General features: G+C 46.8%; 1 long non-coding RNA gene across 1 annotated transcript in view; it reads left to right on the top strand.

Annotated features, from left to right (window-relative positions):
* The first annotated feature begins 2,061 nt into the window (after positions 1-2,061).
* The window catches only part of LOC113876613, a 155,456-nt gene continuing 135,366 nt past the window's right edge, over positions 2,062-22,151 (top strand). The window contains exon 1 of the long non-coding RNA XR_003506539.1: positions 2,062-2,504. This is a non-coding gene — a long non-coding RNA (uncharacterized LOC113876613). The remainder of the gene's footprint in view (positions 2,505-22,151) is intronic.

Genomic DNA, 22,151 nt, shown 5'->3' on the forward strand with positions numbered 1-22,151 from the left:
TCTTCCTGGGACTTTTCCTGTGTGACCTCTTCCCACCCCAATGCCCCCTCTTTGGACAAGGTCAGTTCCAGCCCATAGAGAGGTGACCCATGGGTTCACCAGGGGGCTTTATTCTGCCACAGCCTCCTGAGCACACAGCCTGCTTTGACTGCCTGGGCCTCATGGAAACTGGGAGGCAGCACACTCAGCCCCCCTCTGAAGTCTGAGAACCTTACACCCCCCTGGTCCCACCTGCCTCCATTCAGTTCCAGGGGCAGCCTTCTCCTTTGCCTACTCCCACCCACTGGCTCAGTATCCTCTGGGTAGAATGCAGGGACCAATCGGGACCCCCACCCCCTCTGCCAGCTCTAACCTGTTCTCTACTGCCCACAGCTCTTTCCTCCCTGGAGAGATAAGAGACAAGGAGATCTTTCTTCTCAAGTGGCCTCCATCTCCTGCTCCTAATTTTGGTGGCAAATGCCATGAAATCAAATGATAAAGAACACATTATGGCTATAATTATAAGCCCATGGACTGCAAAGAGATCCAACCAGTCCATCCTAAAGGAAATCAGTCCTGAAGATTCATTGGAAGGACTGATGCTGAAGCTGAAGCTCCGATACTTTGGCCACCTGGTGTGAACAACTGACTCATTGGAAAAGACCCTGATGCTGGGCAAGATTGAAGGCAGGAGGAGAAGGGGATGGCAGAGGATGAGATGGTTGGATGGCATCGCCAACTTGATGGACATGAATTTGGGTAAACTCCGGGAGTTGGTGATGGACAGGGAGGCCTGGCATGCTGCAGTCCGTGGGGTCACAAAGAGTCGGACACAACTGAGTGACTGAACTGAACTGATCAGCCCTTCACTTGTATTGGATGGACAGTTACCAAACTGCCCTCACTCATGATGGGTGCCCATCAGCCTATGGCGAGGGGCAGGAAAGGGGTATCTGACTCAGCTCCGGGTGTGGAATGGTTATGTATGTCTTCTCTGTCCTAGGAAATGATGACTCCTGATGGCTGACCATCAGGACCAGTGTCTAGTGTTCTCTAGCCAGCTCTGAAGCCCTAAGCCCAGCAGACAGCCTGACACTGGGTCACTCCTGAAAGAACACATGATTCTGAGGCCTACGAGAGGAGGTACTCTCCATAGCTGAGTTTTCTTAAGGAGGTGAAATCATGACCCTGACCTTGAGGCAGCGCTGTTGTCATCAGAGCTGCCAGATCGTGCTTGGGGCCGACTCCCTCTGCCACACAAAACTGCGCAAAGTCCCAGGAATATTTACAGTTAGTCTTTAAACAGCAGTGGATTTGAGTAAAAGAGCAATATCTCACATCATTAGTCCATAAATATGCAGTTTAGTTTTATTTGTCAAATGAAATAACCTGAGATTGAACTGCCTGATTGAAAGACACAGGCATACATACACCCGTCTCCTTGTCCCTCCCCTTCTCCTGTTCTATCTGCAGCCCTTCAGGAATGTTCTTTCCCCAGGTACCTGTTCTCCTCCCTCCCTTTCTACATTTCCTGGGAAGAATCATTCAGGCAGGTTTCCTTCCCCTCCCTCTTGAGGAAGCCAGTTGCCACTGAGGCCACTAGCTCAGGCTCCCTAGAGAAGGGATAGTTGGAAATCCCTCCCTTCTTTCCCTACTTAAGGGAGCTTTATTTTCATTCCATTAGAGGTATGGAGCCTGCTGTGCTGGGCTGGGAGTTGGCTCTGCTGGACAAGGGGAGAGTGCTCTGCTGCCTTGTAGGAACAGAGTGGGAGAGGTCCATGGCTTTCCAGCCGGGAGGTCAAGCTGTCCTTCTTAGTCCAGATGGGTGTGTGTAAACTGGTCAGAGCCTGGAATGGGAGCAGGAATGCAGGGATATAGTTCCCTGGGGATGTGGGACTTCAGATGGGGACAGAGAGTATGCCAGCCTGTTTCCTTCTGTTTCCATCTGGCTCTGGGTATGAGAGCCCTGGAGATTCTGGTGTACCTCGTGTGTTGCCTGTGGAGAGGGCCCCTTGTCCAGAGTTGTCTGTCACCATGGAGTGAGTAGGGTGGGCTGGGCGGGACCCAGATCTCCCGATTAGCCGGCAGGGCTGAGTGACACAGCCCCGCCTCTCCACGACACTGCCTGCAAGTCATGAGTCTCTGAAGAGGAGACTTGAACTTTATCTAACTTGGGTACCATTCAGGCAGAGCAAAACATGTTCCGATCTGAACTTGAACAGTTGTTGGTAATTTTTAAAGCAGAAATATTAAAGACAGCTTATCCTGTCAACATACAGTATCGCCAAGACTCAGTATATTAAGTCTGAACTTTATCTCAGAATGTCAGTTCTTTTGCAAAAAGGACTTTGACTTTCAAATTAGTGTTCACTTTGTAGGCTCAGAGGCTGAGCTCCACCAGGGAGCTCCATCAGGGGCGAAGGATGATGAAGGGGGACCCAGTGACTGTAATGCTCACGGGCCCCAATTCCAGGAGCTGCTGCGTCATGTGTTGGAGATGCTGCTTTTGCTCTGCATTTCCTGAGGTGCAGTATTTGCTTTTCTTTGTATTTTTGTGGAGACTATGGTGACTGGCTCAGCTGGCAAAGAATCTGCCTGCAATGCAGGAGGCCTGGTTTTAATCCTTGGGTTGGGAAGATCCCCTGGAGACGGGAAAGGTTACCCACTCCAGTATTCTGGCATGGAGAATTCCATGGATCGTATAGTCCATGGGGTCGCAAAGAATCAGACAAGACTGAGCGACTTTCACATACATACTATGTGAAATAGTCATATCTAGATTTTAGGCTGGTGCTTACTGGCACCCTCTAAAATGCAGGACCCCAATACATAATTAAGCCATCAAGTTCCGATTATTTTTTCTCATTGGGCCTCTTCAAGACATGTATGCGCATAGACGTCATATTAATATTTGCTTAAACTAACCTATGGTATATTTTTAAGAAGGAAGTTGGTCATGCAACGGAATGTAAAGCCATTGTATTTTTTTCTTCCCTTTCAAAATGCTGTCTTAAAGGCACTTCAGATGCACAAGGCTTTTGCACTACAAGTTGATACCAGTGATAGCCTGAACTGAGAATTCAGTCTTCTTAGGGATCCAGAAGCAAAATGGAATTGAAAAAAAGATAAAAGGTGGAAAAAGAAGCAAGGCTGTACCTGTTCTGGCCTTGCCAATCAGTTAGCTGTGGCCTCAGCATGTGAAGTGTGTGGAATGATTAAACATCGACTCTGGGTGGAGGTGTTGGCTTGGGTGGGGGTCATTTGATAAGAGCAGACCAGTTCTGACATGCTTTGTTGGGATGGTTTTTGGGACATGGGAGGGGCTGGCTTTCTAGTGCATATCTCCCATGAAATCTTACCCTTTTGGCGTCCTTGTGAGTTTCATCTTTTTAAGTGATGGTCATTTTCTTGGTGCCAAGATACTGTTTTTGTGCTCAAGCACTTGTCAGAAATTGTGACATAAGACAGAAACTTACACTACTTGCCATGAACAAAAAAGAATGTGTCTTGTTAGCAGCACAGGCAGGATACACAGCCCAGGCTGGTGGGTTTTATTGCTTTTGCAGAGGAGAGGAAAATATCCAGTTCCATGATGCTCCGTCCTCGATGAATAGGGCAGGGTTTAACATGAGGCACCAGGGCAAAGGGTTTCTGATGGCCCAGTCCCGCCGAGCCCCCCACGTTGCCTTGTTGGGGAGTGTGCTCAGACTCGGGGTGAAATGAACAGCCCCCAGCACCATGCTGCACCAGGTGTCCAATCCAGGGCCAAGAGTCTTCCCCAGGTGCCTCCCCAGTGTAGCCCACTCAGTGAAGCCACTTTCAAGGTCAGGTCAAACCCCATGAGTTCTTTCCTCTTGGCTGAAATGGGTCGTGTACACATCAGGCATTCGCAGAAGGGGCTGCCATTGTCAGACATGCAGACTAGTTGAAATAGAATGATCTGGTGTTCGTGTCATTGTTTCTTATAGGGCCAGCTGAGAAAGATTTTCCTCAAAGGCTTAGCCGCAGCTCAGCCATAGCACAGCCAGCTTGTCTAATGTGAAAACAGCTAAACAGAAGTCCCGTGAAAAAGTATTTTCAAAGACAGTTACTGACAATAAGTAAAAGTGCAATAAAAGGTTTAAACCATAGAAGACCTCCAGTCTGGGCTTCCCTAGGGGCTCAGATGGTAAAGTTTTTGCCTGCATTGTGGGAGACCCGGGTTCAATTCCTGGGTTGGGAAGATCCCTTGGAGAAGGGAATGGCAACCTACTCCAGTGTTCTTGCCTGGAGAATTCCATGGACAGAGGAGCCTGAAGGGCTACAGTCCATGGCGTTACAAAGAATCAGACATGACTGAGCGACTAATACACACGCGCGTGTGCACACACACATACACGAAGTGCCTTTGAGGCAAGTTGGCCCGTGTCTCCTATCCCCGCTGACAGTGAGCCCCTTTCTGAGCACAGGAGTGAGGGGGTTGCAGCCAGTCCTGTGTCACCCATGGGCTGAAGCACAGGCCTGATGTCCACAGAGAGAACAGAAGAGTTCAACTGCCCAGAGGAGGGAGCAGGCCTTGCCTTTGAATGATGTATTTCAGACATTTATGAAACGTCTTTCAACTAACTTCTTCCAGGAACAAAAGTTTTAAATGAGGGAAAGAGCCCCAGATATTTCGAGGTCTTGGGTTCATCACCCTTCTGGCCATTGTGAGCAGCTGTGCAGAGCCTGAAGCTCCCTCCAGAAATGGGGGAAGATCGATTTAACAAATATACAAAGAACCCCCTCTGTGGAACATCTTTAAAGAAAGGATCCCCCGCACCCCCCTCCGTGGCTCCTGCTTCATATGGGAAGACCAGGTAGGTAGGATTGTGCTGGCCTTAGTGGATTTCTCAGTGTTCTGAAGAGCAAGTTACTGGCGTGGCAGTCAGACGCGGGTCAGTTAGAAAAGAGACCAGGGACTGCCCTGGTGGTCCAGCGGTTAAGAGTTAATGCAGGGGACGTGAGTTCAATCCCCGGTCCAGGAAGATTCCACATGTCAGGAAACAACTAAGCCTGTGAAGCTTATGCTCTAAAGCCCATGCTCTGCAATAAGAGAAGCCACTACAATGAGAAGCCCATGCCATGCGCTTGGAGAGTAGCCCCCACTTGCTGCAACTAGAGAAAGCCTGTGTGCAGCAACAAAGACCCAGTACAGCCAAAAATAAGTGAGTAAGTGAATAAATAAGAGACCAGATGAAAGCACGGGGTCTCGAATCTTTGTCCCCTTTGCTCTCCGTCTTCATGTGCTCCTTCTTAGTTTCTTGTACTTCATGAAGGACCAGACAGTTACTGTCTCTTGATCATTCTGAGAGTGTCTTGAGGTTCGGACAATCTGTTCTGTTTGCATTGCCAGCCCATAGCCAGGGTGTTCAGAGAAGGTGATGGCACCCCACTCCAGTACTCTTGCCTGGAAAAATCCCATGGACGGAGGAGCCTGGTGGGCTGCCGTCTATGGGGTCGCACAGAGTCGGACACGACTGAAGTGACTTAGCATAGCATAGCCAGGGTGTTTAGCAATAAAAGTTCATCAGTAGATGTTGATTGACTATCTGAGTCACATTTAATTGCCAACCTCTCTTCCCGAAGGCTATGCAAAGGTATGGTAGCAAATGTGGTGAATGCCAGGTTTAAAGAACACAAAGAGTAGTCAGGAGAACATGAGTGCTTTTCTTTATAATTTCTGAACAAGCTTCCCACGATGACTGCGCTAATGCAGTCATGATGCCTTAATCCAGAATCTGAATTTAGTGACCATCTGCTCTGGGAAGTCCTCTCTGCATCCCGCAGGGCAGACATGTACCCACAGTACATGCCAGCTACAGGGTGTCATATCGGGGAAGGAGACTGGGTTGCAGGGGGCAGGCCTGAAAAGAGGAGTGTGGACTATGCAGGAAACAGTCAAGGGTTGGGGCAGCTTCTGTCTGTGGCAGAGACGGAAGGGGATGCTTCATTTTGGAAAGATGCATGATGTGAGGTCGAGGAAAGAAGAATGACAGGGAAAATCTATTTGATGACTGAATTCCAGGATGACAGCCCCAGTCTTCCATGACAGGGGCGACCAAGGCTGTGGACTTAAGCTCAGCAGTCAATTAAATGAGGAGGAAAGCTTCAAAAGAAAGGCATTCCAATAAAAATTTAACAAGCTCAGGGCTGCCTTTGAGGACGTGTGTGTGATCACAACAAAACTGTTCCTTTTCTTTCTTCTTGCTGAGCTAAATGCTTGCAGTTCTTGGTGGATGAGTGTTTAGACGTGGGACCTCCCCCCCACCACTAAAAATGAAGTATGGAGGCAAAGAGAGCAAGTCTCAAATGAATCAGGATGGGTGGGCAGAAGGGAGAGGCCAGGAGAAAGGGCCTTGATGGGGAGGCTGCGGCTGGTTGCGAGGGTGGGGGTGGCTATGAAATACCCAGTGTTCCCTTCTCTGTGACAGATGATGTCATCACGAGCACACAGTTTAGGACAGAGAGCATTAGAGACCTCTCAACTGCCAAGCACTGTTCGGTCTCCGTGAAACTTAGCAGGCTTTGGTTGAACAAAGTAATCAAAGCAAAAAAGTCAAAGAACAACAACAGCAACAGCAATAATAATACCAGAAGAATGACCAGCGCCCTGACCAGACTCCCAGAGCATATCTACTGACGCAGAGAACACGGCAGTGCTGTTTTAATTGTCCCCCTTTTGTTCCGGAGACAGATCCAAAGGGGGAAAAAAAATCACGAACTGCCTATCCCTTGATAACACAAACACAACTGCAAATAAACATATCAGTGTCTCCACACAATGCACATTTATGCAGAATCCATACCCTCAGTTACCAGGTAAATGTCCTTTGGAGCCTAAAGAGATGACGTTGTTAATTCAGTCTTGGGGTTTCGGGTAAAATTTGAATGTCGGTGAATAAAAAGGTGAAGCTAATTAAGTGGCACTCATCTGGGATTTGGAAAAGAAGAGGCTTCTTGCGGGAAGGTAATTATATCTTCATTGACCCTCCACGGTCCCCCCACCCCGGCGTCAGGGGCGCTCTGCTGGGCAGCGTGACATCTCCTTCCAAGAGGAGCTGCCATCACCTTGCCAAGGCTCCCCTCTCCCTGGATGCATTTTCTAATCAGTTCACATGATTGAGCTTGCAGCAAGTGATGTTTTACTTAATTCCTTTCCGCCTGTAGGGTGTGAGGCTTGGAGGGCCTCTCGTCAAAACTTTGGAGGGCTCTGTCAGTTTGAAAAGAACATGACCTTTAAATTGTATCAGTATGTTTGCTGGTGCATAAGGGAACGGAAAAGATTCATCCTGATGGAAAACCACTCCAAGACCAAGGAGTAATTCAGAGGGAATGGGGCCCAGGAAGTTAATTTGTTTATACATAATTTGCTAAGTGGGGCGAGAATGGGGTCCAGGCACCTGCTGGCTGGAAAGGGCCGACCGTCAGGTCTGGGGACGTTTAGCCTGTTTTAGGGTATTTTTCTTTCCCTCGCCTCTCCCGTCTGAGTCACAGATGTTGCCATGATGTTTGTAGAAGACGGAAAGATCAGTGTCCTCATGTTACCACAGTTGAGGGACGGATCTAAGAAAGAATTTTCTTCTCCACGCTGTCAGCTCTGGAGTTGAACTCTTCCAGAAGGATTAGTGAGGGCTGTCTTGCTGCTGTGTGACCGAGGCGGAAGCTGAGGGCTGGTCTTAAACACTGCCTTTTACTGATCAAGGCCTGTATTCTGATTTTCTTTTGAAAATGTTATTAGGAGAGATGGAACTTAGGAAGCCCATCTGTTCTATGCACACATGCACATACACATACTTTCTGTGTATTGTGTATAGCTTTCACTGTGTGTATGGTTTTCTTTGGTGAAGCTGTTTGAAATTAGAACACTTTTAACCATAACCCTTTATATTAGGGTTCATTACTACTCACCTCTTTTGGGTTCCAGTCAAAATCTTTTGATTCATAGTGCATTAAAAAAAAAAAAGATTAAGACAATGGACATTTCTTGGTTGAAGGAGGTGACCAAAAATAACACTTTGAGCTTGAAGCGGACATATATTTATTTAAAATTTAAAAAATTTGTAACGGGTTTACCTTCCAGAATTAAGCAAGCTGCTGACCATTGTCATTCCTCTCTGCTGAGGGCAGAGAGAGACAGCTCTCTCTCTGCCCTAGAGTGACAGCTCACTGATCAACCCCCAGGGAGGGGTTGAGTGTGTCTGAGGATGGGGAGTCCGTAAACGTTTATGTCTAGCTGACTTGGCTCTGACACTGGGACAGAGAACTGTTTTTTTACCTTGTGTGTGGCTAGGTTATTCCTGGATATTAATAATTTTGCAGAAAAAAAAAGTAGCTCCTTCCAAAGGCACTTGTGTGAGGAGCAATGTGCATGGTGGTCATCTTTCTATAAACAAGCTGTGACTTGACAACATAGTTGCTCTTTGCAGAAGAGGAGAGTGGGGAGCAGTTTCCCCCTCTGAGCCTGTTTATCCCCATGCTGTGAAGCCTCAGCATTTGTCAGCTTAGGTGAAGCCCCTGTGCCCGACCATAGCACTGCTGCTGTGAGGTATTGACTGAGTCTGGGTTCCTAATGCAAAAGGCAGAATGAGAATTGAAACTTACTTGATGGAATTAAAACATTAGTATTGGCTTTCAGCTCTTGGTTCTCTGGCTCCTGTAATAAATGCAGGGCGTCTTAAGAATAAAAGCCAACAGACCAACAGAAAACAGTCAGACGCCTTTGCTAGACAGAGAAGGCTCAAAACTTCTCCACGAGATTCGCGAATTGATTTTCTCCAGTGTGGAGTCGGCCACTGTTTCATTGCTAACTTTGACGTATACTTTTCATTTATTTTAAGTAGAATTCTTTTATTGTTTACTATGGGTATCTGAAGATGCTGTGACATCTTAGATAAACAAATTAATCTTGATGATTACATTAAGCCATGTATAGGGAATCTTTAAAAGAAAGAGTCATTAAAAAAGAACACATGCATACCTACTCTCATCTCAATGTTTGTAAGCATGGAGCACCACAGGATTTGGTATCTGTCCCTTCCAAGGCAGTCCAGGGAGATTTTAATATGAAGTAGCCTCCTATGGTCCATGGATCTGGGTATGGTCCCTAGGAACCCTGTCCTTTATCAATTAAAGTTAAATATTCATCAAAATGGCAGGAACCAATTCGTATGGTGGTTCCTCTCTGCCCCTGGGGTATATTTACATCCATGCTGCTGCTGCTGCTAAGTCACTTCAGTCATGTCCGACTCTGTGACCCCATAGACGGCAGCCCACCAGGCTGTCCCGTCCCTGAGATTCTTCAGGCAAGAACACTGGAGAGGGTTGCCATTTCCTTCTCCAGTGCAGGAAAGTGAAAGTGAAGTCGCTCAATCGTGTCCGACTCTTAGCGACCCCATGGACTGCAGCCTACCAGGCTCCTCCATCCATGGGATTTTCCAGGCAAGAGTACTGGAGTAGGGTGCCATTGCCTTCTCCAATTTACATCCATATTTAATCCTGAATCTTGGGACTCTGTATAACTGTGATGGGCAGTCCCTTTATGCCCCAATTAATCCATCTACAGTTCATTATCAGCCATAAAGAATCTGCCTGCAATGCAGGAGACTGGGGTGGGGAGGTGGGGGTTGGATCCCTGGGTTGGGAAGATCTTCTGGAGAAGGAAATGGAAACCCACTCCAGTATGCTTGCCTGGAGAATCCCATGGACAGAGGAGCCTGGTGGGCTACAGTCCATGGGGTCGAAAAGAATCAGATGTGACTGAAGCGACTGAGCACGCATGCCCAGTTCATTAAGTCTATTTCCTCAAGGTTCTGGGAAATTTGAGTCTGGGTTATCAGCCTGATGCTCACCAATGGGTGGCATGCTTGGGCCAGAGAAGCCAAATGGCCCAATGGGCCACGTCCTGGTTCTGGACGTTCAATTACGCTTATGCAGTTTCCAGCTATCACAACTGAAAGCAAAGCGAGCCGTGCTAATGTTTTCTAAGTGACTTCCTTTTCCTCTTCGTTTCAGAGCATGGCATTTCTGACCTGTGTCTGATCTGCAGTCACTGAGCTTCCGTCCCAGATGCTCGGGTCCAGTGGATCCTTAGCACTGGAAGCTGAGAGGGGAGGTTTGGGGGACTGCCCTCAGTCCATGCACTCAGCCAGGAAGCCTCTGGGAGAGCCCGCCATTCACTCAGTCTCTACCTCCTCTGGGTCTCAAGCTGACCTGGGAATGGCTCGTCCTGTAACCCAAAGGTTTCTGGTCCTGCATTGGTAGGCAGCCCCTCTGAGATGCCAAAGGACCATGCAGCTAGATTTGCTCTTTTGAACCAATAAGATTTCCTCGGCCTCAGAGTCTCATTCTTTCCAGGCTCTGAGTTTTCAGGACTGTATCTGGCTCTCCAGCCATCTCTCTCTAGATTTTATTTCATTTCAATATTTTATTTTTTAAAATATTCTATTTATTGCAGGGTGAAGCATGAAAGACCCTTTGACTTTGGCCTGTGGTTCCTCTGGTTGAAAGAGCTCAGGATAACTTCTGGTGACTCCCCGAAAGGATGGGGGTGGTGTGGTTCCCTGGTTGGTGCCTGGGGCGGGTACATCCTGCTTTGGGTCGACAGGACAGCTAGCAGCTTGGCCTGCCTTGAGTCGACAGAGACAGCTAGCATCTTGGCCTGGGGTCTGAAACTTTCCTGAGACTTGGGCCCATCCAGGCGAGGTAAATTGATGACTCTCCAGACATATTTTGGGTGAATTGGTTTCAGCTTTAACAAAATGCTAATGTTGATATTGTTTACGTCTGGTCGCATTGTTTTTCACTTCAAAATTACAGCTTTAGTACATTAAGCTAATTTCATAATACTGTATTAACTTAATATTCCATAAATCACACGTGTCAGATTGCATTGTTACGGATGCACAGAATCTGAATTTACTACTCAAGCTCTCCCAACACATGTATTTATAATTTGCTCCAGTGAGCCCTGTGCCACCATATAGGGTTAAGGAATTACACATTCCAATGCCAGGCACAGATCACGCTGCACTCTCTCTCTCTGCAATTGTTCTCCATACAAATTGAAACAATATATTTCCAGCCATTTTCATAGTTGTAATTACTAGCAAAAATCGTAATACCGCGAACATATTTTAAACACCTGCACTTTGGGTCCAACTCATTTTTTTTTTTTTAAGCTGAGCATTTCTATTTGAATAAGGTTGAGAAAACTCACTGGTGGTAGCAATCTCTGGGTATCTTTTTTTTTTTTCTGGAGGAAAGATGATAACTTTTGACTTGGAAGAGAGAGGTAAAAAGATGGGTGGAAGGAGCTCAGCTTGCCCCCTCTCTCTCCATTCCCTGCTTCTCTCTCTCTCTTTTCACCTTGGCAAAAGGGATTTAATCGGAGCCGATTGCCTATGACATGTTGCCTGGCTCTTTTGCAAGGGTGCAAAGTTCTGTGCTTCAGCCCAGCTTGCTGGTTCTGGGAACAAAGGGATGCTCTCCGTAGGGGACATGGCGGTGGGCTGGGCCGTCGAGGAGCCTCTGTAGGTTTTTAAGCACACACTGTCTAATCGGGCTCTGACAAGTCCATTGTAAATCAAAGGTCTGTTAAGTGGGGATGCCAGAAATGTTTGATCTCCTTCCAAGCCTTGAAACAACTTGCTTATTTTTTCTGCAGTTTGGCTCCTCACTAAAATAAAACATTGCGAGATGAATGTTCTGACGGGTCATTGTGTGTCAAGCTGTCACTCTGTAATGGTTACATATTTCAGCTGGATTGAGGTGGTGCCGGTTGGGGGAGGTCTGGGAGAAAGAGAGAGGCAGAGAGAGAGAGAGAGGGGTAGGGAAGGAGACAAAGAGGAACAAGATTTCTGCTTTCTCCTTGTGGCTGATCTTCATTTAAACCAAACACTTGTCATGTTCAGGGGAAGTTTTATAAATTTTTAATGATATTGGGTACAACTGGTGCTTTGAAATTTGCTGTACTTTAATTTTTTCTTCGTTAGCAAAGGTTCACTAATGCATTGAAGTGCTAAGAGCGTATCCTAGGGATTCCACGATAATTGTGTTGTTAATAATATTGTGGCACTAGTAATGTTCTCCTGGTAATCAAGGCATGAGATTTTTTTTTAATATATTCAGTTATTACACTGCATCTCGTACAAATCATGTCAATTACAATTGCCAGCCTGTGACAGTTAAAATAATTGTATACGTTTTCTAGAATTTTCCATTGGCTTGGCTAATCAAGCTAAAAAAAAAATCAACACATTATTTGCATTAATTTTGTTTCTAGTCTATTTCCACTCCTAAATCATTTGTCCATCTACTTCAAAAGGCAGAACAGTAAGTATTTTAATAATAAATATACAAACACATTCACATCAACCTAATTTAGGAATCCTTCTATAGGTCTGGCAAGACGGAGTCATCTGGTAGGAAGGTTTGCGGGACTGAGTTTATGACTTTCACTGGTGTGCATGCGTGCTACTATTGAGTTCACACTGTATACGCTTGGGATGTGTGGATTCTATGTTTATGTAGCCAAGCCTTGTAAGAACACTCACTTTAGCATTTTCTATTTCTGTATTCCATCCATAGTTCTGTCTAGGTCAGGAAAATTGCATGATTTTGGTCTTTCCTTTTCGGCTTCCCTGAAATAGCTCAATATTCCTCGGCACCAGGAAATGATGTATGTAATACTTTGCAGAACGGCCCTGCAAATTTGCAGCTCCAACACTAGTCTTCCACTTCGACGAGCTCTACCCCCTGACCGGCACCGACGCTTTCTTTATTTGGAACTAAAATAGCTAAATCCTCAAAAAGGACTGAACGTGCGAGGCGAGCGGCACACGGAATCCCCGGCAGTATCTCAGCACATTTCCCCAAAGCCCGGCCTCTCCATCACCCAGAGTCGCTCCTTGTCACAGCCGAGAATGGGGAGGGATTTCGGTGACCTAGTGGCATTTTTGAATGAAGACCCCAGGGTGCTGGGAGCATAGGAGGAGGTACTGGGAGGCTGGCAGGGGAGCCCTGTGCTGCAGGGCTGTCAGCAGCCCCCCGACAGTCAGGGACAGTGGCTCAGGGCCAGGGTGAGGTGTCCACCCGAGAAGGACTCTCAGGCAGACCCCAAAGAGAGTCAGCTTGACCTCTTTCACCTGCAGAAAAGAGGATCAGAAAGCGGGCAGGAGCATAGCAATTTCACGAGGCGCCCTCCAACGAGAAGAAACAGTGGCCTCTGCAAAATAACCGTGGCAGAGGGATCTGAGGAGTGACAGGTAGACTGACAGGATTATTTGAGCAATTTTCGGCCAGCTCGGCGATATTATTTGGAGAATAATAAATAAGCTCCCCAATTCTTGAGGTCCTCCACCCCCGCCCTGCTTTCCACTCCCTTCTCAGCCATGTCTGTGATGCCAAGATTTTGCATGAGGGTCAGTGGATGTGGGTTCTGGGACTCAGGGAAACAAAATATTTCCCCCCCTTTTCATGCAATCATATTCTGTTAAACATGGCTTGAACAAATCATCTCTCAAAAACGTAGAATTTATTCCTCAACTTTGCCTGGAGGTACAGCAGAGAGAACAGATTTTTTTCCTCTCTCTGGCCCTTCGAGTCCTGACCATGCAGAATGGATGGCTTTAGAACTGTACATGGACAGGAAAATCAATGCGTCATACCAGGAGGCTTCAGGGGTTAGGCTCCCATGTCCATGTCAACAAGGCTATTGGTTTTTTTTTTAATGCTCCAAAGTTATCACTTCCCGCCTGCAAGAGCCACCACTGTGACTTGTGTGGTCAAACCTTAACAAAAGAATTTCCCTTTGTCCACCGCTCGGTGGCATGGAATTTAATTACTGTGCAGGGAGAATTTTTCCAAGTATGACAATCAGAAACAAACAGGCAGGCCCCCAACATCGGATGCTCCTAAAGGCAGCTGATTGGTGCATTATGGAGGGGCTCATGATCTTGCTGGGGGCCAGGACCCCATGTACATATCAGAGCTGAGGTCTGTGATGGGATGGTGAGTGACCTTGAGATCTCTGCTCCCTCTGGATGGTCTGGAATGCAGGTAACTGGGAAAGAGGACATCTAGCCTTCTTCCGGAAGGTCACCTTGCTCTCTGTAGGAATTTGGGCTGTAGAGAGAGAGCTGGGACTCTGCTCATGTCTCTGGCTTTAAAACACCACTGCTATATTAGAGATGCTTCAATCGGTCTATAGAATTATGCACCATCAGGTGAAGACCACGTTACTTCAAATAATACTTGTCATTAGATTTTAAACTGAGTATCCGAAAATGAAGCTGTGGCTAAATCTTTGTCAGTTTCATCAGACCAACACAGCATTTGGTTTACTGAGCTGGGAGGAGTCCCCGTGTTGCAACAGCAACCCCGTCTGTAGCCTAGAATTCCTTAGGTTCACCTAGGTCACAGCCACGCTGGGTCCAAGCCCCTCCCAGAGGCAGACGCCAGCCAGGCAGACCCCCATGCCCTCCTAAAACAGCCCTTTGATCCTGCTCGCCTCCTGGCCACCCCCTCCCCCACCTGCTTTTCCCTGGGCTGTCCTGTCGGTGGTGACACAGTGCTAACGCCAGGGTGCTGGAGGCCACGGTGAGCATTGCTCACTCACAGCGGGCGGATGAAAAGGCAGTGCAGATGTAATTTGTTTTCAATGGCTGTTTCAAAAGAATAATTGTGGTGACATTGCGGGATCAATATTATAGATTTTTGTTTTCAAGTACACTGTATGTGTGGTGCTAAGGGGAGGCAGGAAATACAACACTGCAGCCTGAATACAATAAAAATGGATTGAGGTCTGCGGGTATTTGTCGGCTGCTAGCCATCACGGGTTTGGAACATCATTGGTGGGATTACCGAGTTTGTCCTTTGGGTGGGTATTTCATGGTGAATGTGTGCACATTTCCTGTAGCTTTCCACCTTGGCTTCTTTTGGGACCTGTTTCTTGAATCTGTGTAAAGTAGCTGGGGATGGAGGTCTGTAACCTGGGGCTGGGCTTTGCTGGCTACCAAATGGAGGTGGCTGGGGCTGTGTGCTGGGTGGGAGGAGGAGTGTTAAGATCTGTGGAAGGAGCTGGACACTTCCACATGAAAACCACAGCTTCCAACCCAGAGCAGATGTAAGACCACTCTGGCAACAGTCGTATATTCCCCTAGCTTTTCTTGTGGGGCTTTTAATGGCCAACCCCCCATTACAGTGTTTTTGGGTCCCACATGGAATCAGGGATTTCTGTGCTTGCAGGAGCACCTCCCCGAACTCTCCTTCTGCAGCCTCAACCTTGGACAGGATGCTCTTAGAGAAACACTCTACTCAGGAATCTGTTCTGAAGGTAATGACTGTCACCTCGCATGCATGCGAAGTCGCTTCAGTCATGTCCAACTCTTTGTGACCCCATGGACTGTGCTGAGCCCACGAGGCTCCTCTGCCCATGGGATTCTCCAGGCAAAAATACTGGAGTGTGTTGCATGTCCTCCTCCAGGGAATCTTCCTGACCCAGGGATCGAACTCACGTCTCTTGTCTCTTGCCTCTCCTGCATTGGCAGGTGGATTCTTTACTACTAGCACCATCTGGGAAGCCATCAAGGCTTCTGGAGTTCGGGCGGGTTCCCTGGCTTGGGGCAACTAGACAGACACACAAATCCCAAGGTGAGAATTATATGAACAAAGAATTAGTAATAAAATGAAATAAATGTAATGAGAGGTGAAAGAGCCTGGTGCCTGTTTTGCCCCCAGTCTTTTGTAATTAGCCCTCCAAAGAAATTGAAATTCTGCCAAAAATATCTTTCTGCTTGCTGGCTTCAAATTGTAACTGAAAATGATTTGGGGATGAGAGAATTGCAAGGTAAACAGCAGGGTTCAGAAGGACACCTGGGATAGGAGAATTGGAACATTTGAGAGATGGGGAAACTGAGGCACAGACATGCCTGGGGCCCTGATGGTTTTTCTGGTGAGTTTGAAGAGCTTTTGCTAGCTTCCAACTTAAAGCCAACTAAAGCCCATGAACTTGGCTCTTGAGTGGGCATAATTTGTTTGAATATCCCAATGCCTTTTAAAAAAAAATTATTATTTTCTTTTTCTTTCTTTCTTTCTTAACTGAAGACAGCTATAGGACCGGGAAGGTTTGGTACAAATCCAAGCTTGGATTCTTTTATAAAATCAGGATGTCCAGCAACATTGAACCCATGTCCTGCAGGTTGGTGTCTGGGACGAACACACCAGGGACACTCCTCCACCCATTCAGCTCAGCCCAGGAAGCATTTGGGGTCTGTCAGCTCTGATCCAGGGCAAATGACAGTGTCCGTAGGACCTGAGACCTTTCTGAAACTTTTAATTTGTAGAGTGGTGAACCCCAGGGGCACATTTCCTTCAGACTCCGGCTTTCTAGGCATGGAAACAGGAAGAGTAAAAATGAACTGATCAGCAGTCTCTGACCTCTCACACCCTATGTTAGCAGTGTGTGAGTCTGTGGGATACAAACTGTCTGGAAGAAATAAAATCCGAAGCATCTCCACATTTCAAAATAGCCAGATGTTTACATTCACACTTCCTGAGGATTTAATTCAATAAACATTCGCCAAGCTCTTTGCTTGAAGTTCAGACAAGAGGGAACTCCTTCTCTCAAGAAGCTCACAGTCTACCAGGGGGGGAAAAAAAAAAACCAAAAAACAACAAAAACTAATTTACACATAGTAACAATCTAAGATATAAATGCAGGTATTGTGTAGGGAGCATTTGCTGTATCGTAAATCCTGTGACTACCTCATAAGTCACTGGAAAAGGAAAATATCCACAAAAAACACACTACAGGGAAAAAGACTTTTTAATGGAGGGCTTCGAATCTAGTGGAAGGAGGAATTAGCATCTTAATTTAACAAATATTTATTGTCAGCTACAAGTTAGGCATTGGGGTAGGTGCTCTAGCTGTCATGGTGAGCCAAGTAAACATTAATTAATGACGCAAATATAGATCACTTGAACTCTGAAGTGTTAAAAAGAAAGAGTGCATAGTGTGACGATCACACACAACAACAATCTGATCGAGTCTGGGGAAGATCAAGGGCCTCTTTGGAGAAGACACTGGTGTGGAGGCTGGAGGCTGAAAGGAACAGAAGACCTTTCTGTGTAGACGAATCAGCATGTGCAAAGACTCTGGGGCAAGAGAAGTCACATTCACACCTAAGGAATGCAAGGAAGATCAGCAAGGCTGGAACAGAGAGAGAGAAAGGGAGACGTGTGTGCAGGGGTCTGCAGAAATTGATTGACAGGTGCCAGGTCAAACAGGATCTCATCGGCCAGAGTAAGACATTTGGTCTTTGTCTTCAGAGGAACATGAAGGAAGAAGACTTTAGGCGTGTGTGTGTACATGTGGTAACACAAACAGATGTATCTTTTGTTTATTTGTAACCGCGCTGGGTATTCGTTGCTGCACAAGCTTTCTCTAGTTGCAGCACGTGGGCTTCTCATTGCAGTGGCTTCTCTTGTGGAGCAAGCGCTCTAGGGCGCGTGGGCTTCTGCAGTTGTTGCACCTTGGCTCAATAGTTGTGGTGCGCTGGCCTAGCTGCCCCGTGGCAGATGGAATCTTTCTGGACCAGAGATGGAACCCATATCCCCTGCATTGGCAGGTGGATTCTTAACCACTGGACCACCAGGGAAGTCCCCAGATCTGTCTTTTAAAGAAGCATTTGTCATAAGCCAGGTTTCCCAGGAAACAGATTCTCAGAGCTTTGAGTGCAGAATGAACACTGGGGGGATGCTCTGAAGGGTAGCACCCAAAAAGAGTAAGGAGCTCAAGATTTGGTAGGAAAAGAAGTTGAACTGTGTGAAGTTGCATCAGAGGCCTCAGCAAATGCTATGGAGCTTTCTGGAGCTGGGGTGGCTCTGCAGAAATATCGCATGTTGACGCCTTCTGCCCCTCCCCTCCATCTCCTTAACCAGTCATTGGATTGGGCTTTCCCTGAGGCGCTATTATGATCTTGGAAAAGGCTGCTCTTTCCATCCAAGGACAGTTTGGTTTTGTGTGGTGCTCACTCGTGTCCAACTCTGTGCAACCCCATGGACTGTAGCCCGCCAGTCTGCTCTGTCCATGGGATTCTCCAGGCAAGAATACTGGAGTGGGTTGCCATGCCCTCCGCCAGGGGATCTTCCCAACCCAAGGACTGAACCCATGTCCCTTGCATCTCCTGCACTGGCAGGCAGATTCTTTACCACTAGCGCCACCTGGGAAGCCCTGGGAGCTGGGGTGAGTAGTGCACATAGCCCAGGGCACTCCAGCCCTCGCACAGAACAGATCTACTTGTTTCGTATAGTAAGCTTTGTGAACAGATCTTGCAGGGTCCTGGTCGGTCTTCTTTCCAGGAGGGACATAAGAGAAGAGTTAGTGGTTCAAACTATAGTCCCCACCACTGAAGCTGGTCTTCGGCCACATGTGTCACTCATCATCTCTGTCATCTACTAGCCATTATTCTTATCTTTGCTTATCATTTCTCTTGGTCTGAGTTACTCAGCTGGTGCAAGGATCAAATCCTCATCTCTAAAAGGAATGGCCCTCTGGTCATCATGCCCTTATCCAGCCATGGCTGCTGCATTCATCCATGTTTTCAAAGTTAGTGCTCTAGTGACAGGAGATCTGTCGGTAAATCAGCTGGCTGCCTCCTCTGTATAACAGCAGCTCTATCTCCTCCTTTATTTTCATGCTAGATTCTTTGTCATAGGAACCCTAGATGAATAGGTGATAGCTGTAGCTAAAACTGTAATGGGACTCTTTTCAAGTCTCCTGGTAGAAGAGTTCCTGGTCTTGGAATTAGGACCTATGGATTCATAAGAATAGCCAGCACAAACTCCTCAAATGGATCCCTGGGAAGGATGCTAAGGGGTTCCACATCTGGTTCCCGACCCTATGCCATCCACTCACTGGGGGAACAATCATGTAATTTTCATTGCTTTGGAATGTATACTGAATCCTGAAGAAGATATCCTGATTTTTCAGAATATCATCTCTAAGTTGGTGTCTGGACTGTATTTTCAAAGGATCATTGTATTGCTCTGTCAAGCTGGAAGCTTCCTAGGTGGTGTGGGGAGTGATAAAAAGAGGGACCTGCACGGTCACACTCCCACCATCACACCTTCTGTGTTATAAAGTGGGTTCCTTGTTATGTTCACATAATACAGCATTATGTGAAATCCAGTTTGTGTGTAAACCCTTGGACTGTAGTGCTAACTAAAATCAAACTCAGGCAGGAAAGGCAAACTCATGTCAAGAATCTGCATCAATTCCTTTTGAGTTGAATCATTACCTTTCCAAGGTGGAGGGAATTCAATGTAATCAAGTTGTTCCCAAGTGGATGACTACTCTTCTTGGGACATGAAGTCATGCTAGGGACTCAACGCTGGTCTCTGTTGCGGGCATGTTGGACATTTGGCAGTCATAGTAGCTAGATTAATGTCTTAGAGAAATAGGATCCCATGGTACTGGATCCTTGCATAATCTTTGTGCTACCATGTCTGTGACTCCATCCATGAGGCCATTGTCCCAGCCAATGACAGAATCTGCTGATTATGTGGCTGAATCATTCATTCTACCTGTTTAGAGCTTCTTCCGTGTTTCCTGGTGGACACTGTCACCTGATACAAAGATCATCATACTCTGTGTCCTCCAGTAGATTCATCTATATGCTTCTTTCCCAGAATTCCGTCTCTAGTATTCCAATTATTCTCCTTCCAGGCTCTTGAAAAACTAGCCAAGCCATTTCCACTGCCCAGTATTTGATACATATTCTTGTGGTGTTGTTTACTTGCTAAATCGTGTCCAAGTCTTTTTGCAACCCCATGGACTGTAGCCCGCCAGGCTCCTCTGTCCATGGGATTCTCTAGGCAAGAATATTGGAGTGGGTTGCCATTTCCTTCTTCAGGGAATCTTCCCAGGCCAGGAATTGAACTCACGTCTTGTAAATTGGCAGGCAGATTCTTTACCACTGAGCCACTTCTTTTTCCTTACAGAGAATTTCCATACAGTTTTCAGGTTTACTGCCTGAAGGTCAGGCTATTGGGAAGATTTTTCCCTCCCTGTTGTCTTTCAAGGGTATCCCTGTATGGGGTCCTAGTGCAGTGGTCCTCTCTTTCTCTCTCTCTCTTTTTTTGGCTGCACTGTGCAGTATTTGGGATCTTAGTTCCCTGACCAGAGACCAAACCCATGCTCCTTGCATTGGAAGTGCATAGTCTTAACCACTGCACCACCAAAGAAGTGTCCATTGGTGGTCTCTTTGAAGTTTATTTTCACATACTGATCTGAGAACTGAGCTCAACCTCTGTCCTTCTCTATCAGCTGGTCATAAGGGCACCTATGGTACTACAAGTGTTAGCTGAGGGAAAGGTACTCGTGCAGTGCTGGTGGATGACACAGCTTCTGGACTACCAACCCATGCAGCGTACCTGGGCCCTCTGGCTCTTCTTCTGTCAACCTTGCATGAGATTCGTCCGTCTTACAGTGTATTGCCCCTGACCTTATGACTAGGCCTAACAAAACCCATTTATGATGGGTAGCTCTGACTGCATGATCATTTGCTATTCTGTAGGCAAGCACTCTGTACTACCAGGGCCCAGGAGAACCCCATGAGTTGTCATTTTTGCTGGTAGTGGTGGTTTTCAAGTGCTGTGTAATTCCTTACTGCTTAAACTCTGCATAGTCTCTCCCCACCTCATCTGTCTCTAAGAAGCTCTGTCTACCAGGTCATGAATCCTGAACTTACTGCAGAGCCCTTTCCTGATCTGCACCCCTCTCAGAGTTGGAAGACTTTCTTGTTGCTCAGCAAATGGATTGGAGTAATATTCTGAAACGTGGACTAACTGCCTCTAGAATCCTGAAAGTGAAAGTGTTAGTCACTCAGCCATACTAGAACCCTGGGATGGGGGTAAACTGACAGAGCATTTACTTTTTATTTGCAAGGAATGTGAGCTGCAGTAATCTATCCTTTAATTTGGATGGGATGTTCTGGTGTGCCTTTGGTCACTGGACCCTTACAATCTTCGTTGATTTGGTGTTTGTCTGTGTGCTCGGTCGATCAGTCATGTCCGACTCTTTGCAACCCCATAGACTGTAGCCCAGCAGGCTCCTCTGCCCATGGAATTTTCCAGGCAAGAATATTGGAATGGGCTGACATTTCCTTCTCCAGGGGATCTTCCTGACCCAGGGATCGAACCTGGGTCTCCTGCGTTGCAGGCAGATTTTTTTTTACCACTGAGCTACCTGGGAAGCCCTATGGATCTCTGACTTTTCCTAGGGTTTATCTCTTACCCTCTGGAGTGCATGTCCCTTACCAAGATTGGCCATTGTTATCCTTCAGAATCTGTCTGATTCTTGTGGCATTCAGTCTGATGAATCAAATGAGATATGACAGAGGCCACCACCCTTTTATCATAGACACATCGGCTCTGTTGACTGATGCAGGATCAGTTTTAGGGACTTCCATTTGGTCTTCAGCATTGTAATGGTTCTCACTCGAAGGCCCCAGGAACCAACTTAGAGATTTACCAACTACCAAAGATGTCCGTTTCACTTGTACATTTTGGGCACTTGGAAATTTGTCAAGTGGACCTGGGTCAAGATGTTATTTTTTACCTGGATCCCACATGCCAGGTCACTTTGCTTGGAAGCAGGGAGGGTGAACATACACAGAAGTTGGAAATGTGGACGACGAGGAGGGGAGAGAGGAATCTTATTTGTGTCTCAGTTTGGAGAGGCTGCAGAGTTTGATGAAGTAGCCTAGCATTTCCCAATGTGTGGGGCCTATGAATGGTATTAAATAGAATAAGGACATGGGCTTCCACAGTGGCTCAGTAGTAAAGAATTCGCCTGCAATGCAGGAAACACAGGAGACACAGTTTTTCAACCCTGGGTTGGGAAGATCCTCTGGAGGAGGGAATGGCAACCCACTCTAGTATTCCTGCCTGGAGAATCCCATGGACAGAGGAGCCTGGAGGGCTACAGTTCATGGGGTCTCAAAGAGTCAGACATGACTGAAGCGACTGAGCACCATCTAATCGATGGTATTCAATTAGAATGAATCACAGGGTAAGTAAGTTATTCCTTTTTCAATTTAACATATTGGACTATTTGCTGTGGTTCCAAAATGGACAGATTGAAGCTTCTTGGG

This window comes from Bos indicus x Bos taurus, chromosome 18 (assembly GCF_003369695.1).
Source record: "Bos indicus x Bos taurus breed Angus x Brahman F1 hybrid chromosome 18, Bos_hybrid_MaternalHap_v2.0, whole genome shotgun sequence".
NCBI classification, from domain to species: domain Eukaryota; kingdom Metazoa; phylum Chordata; class Mammalia; order Artiodactyla; family Bovidae; genus Bos; species Bos indicus x Bos taurus.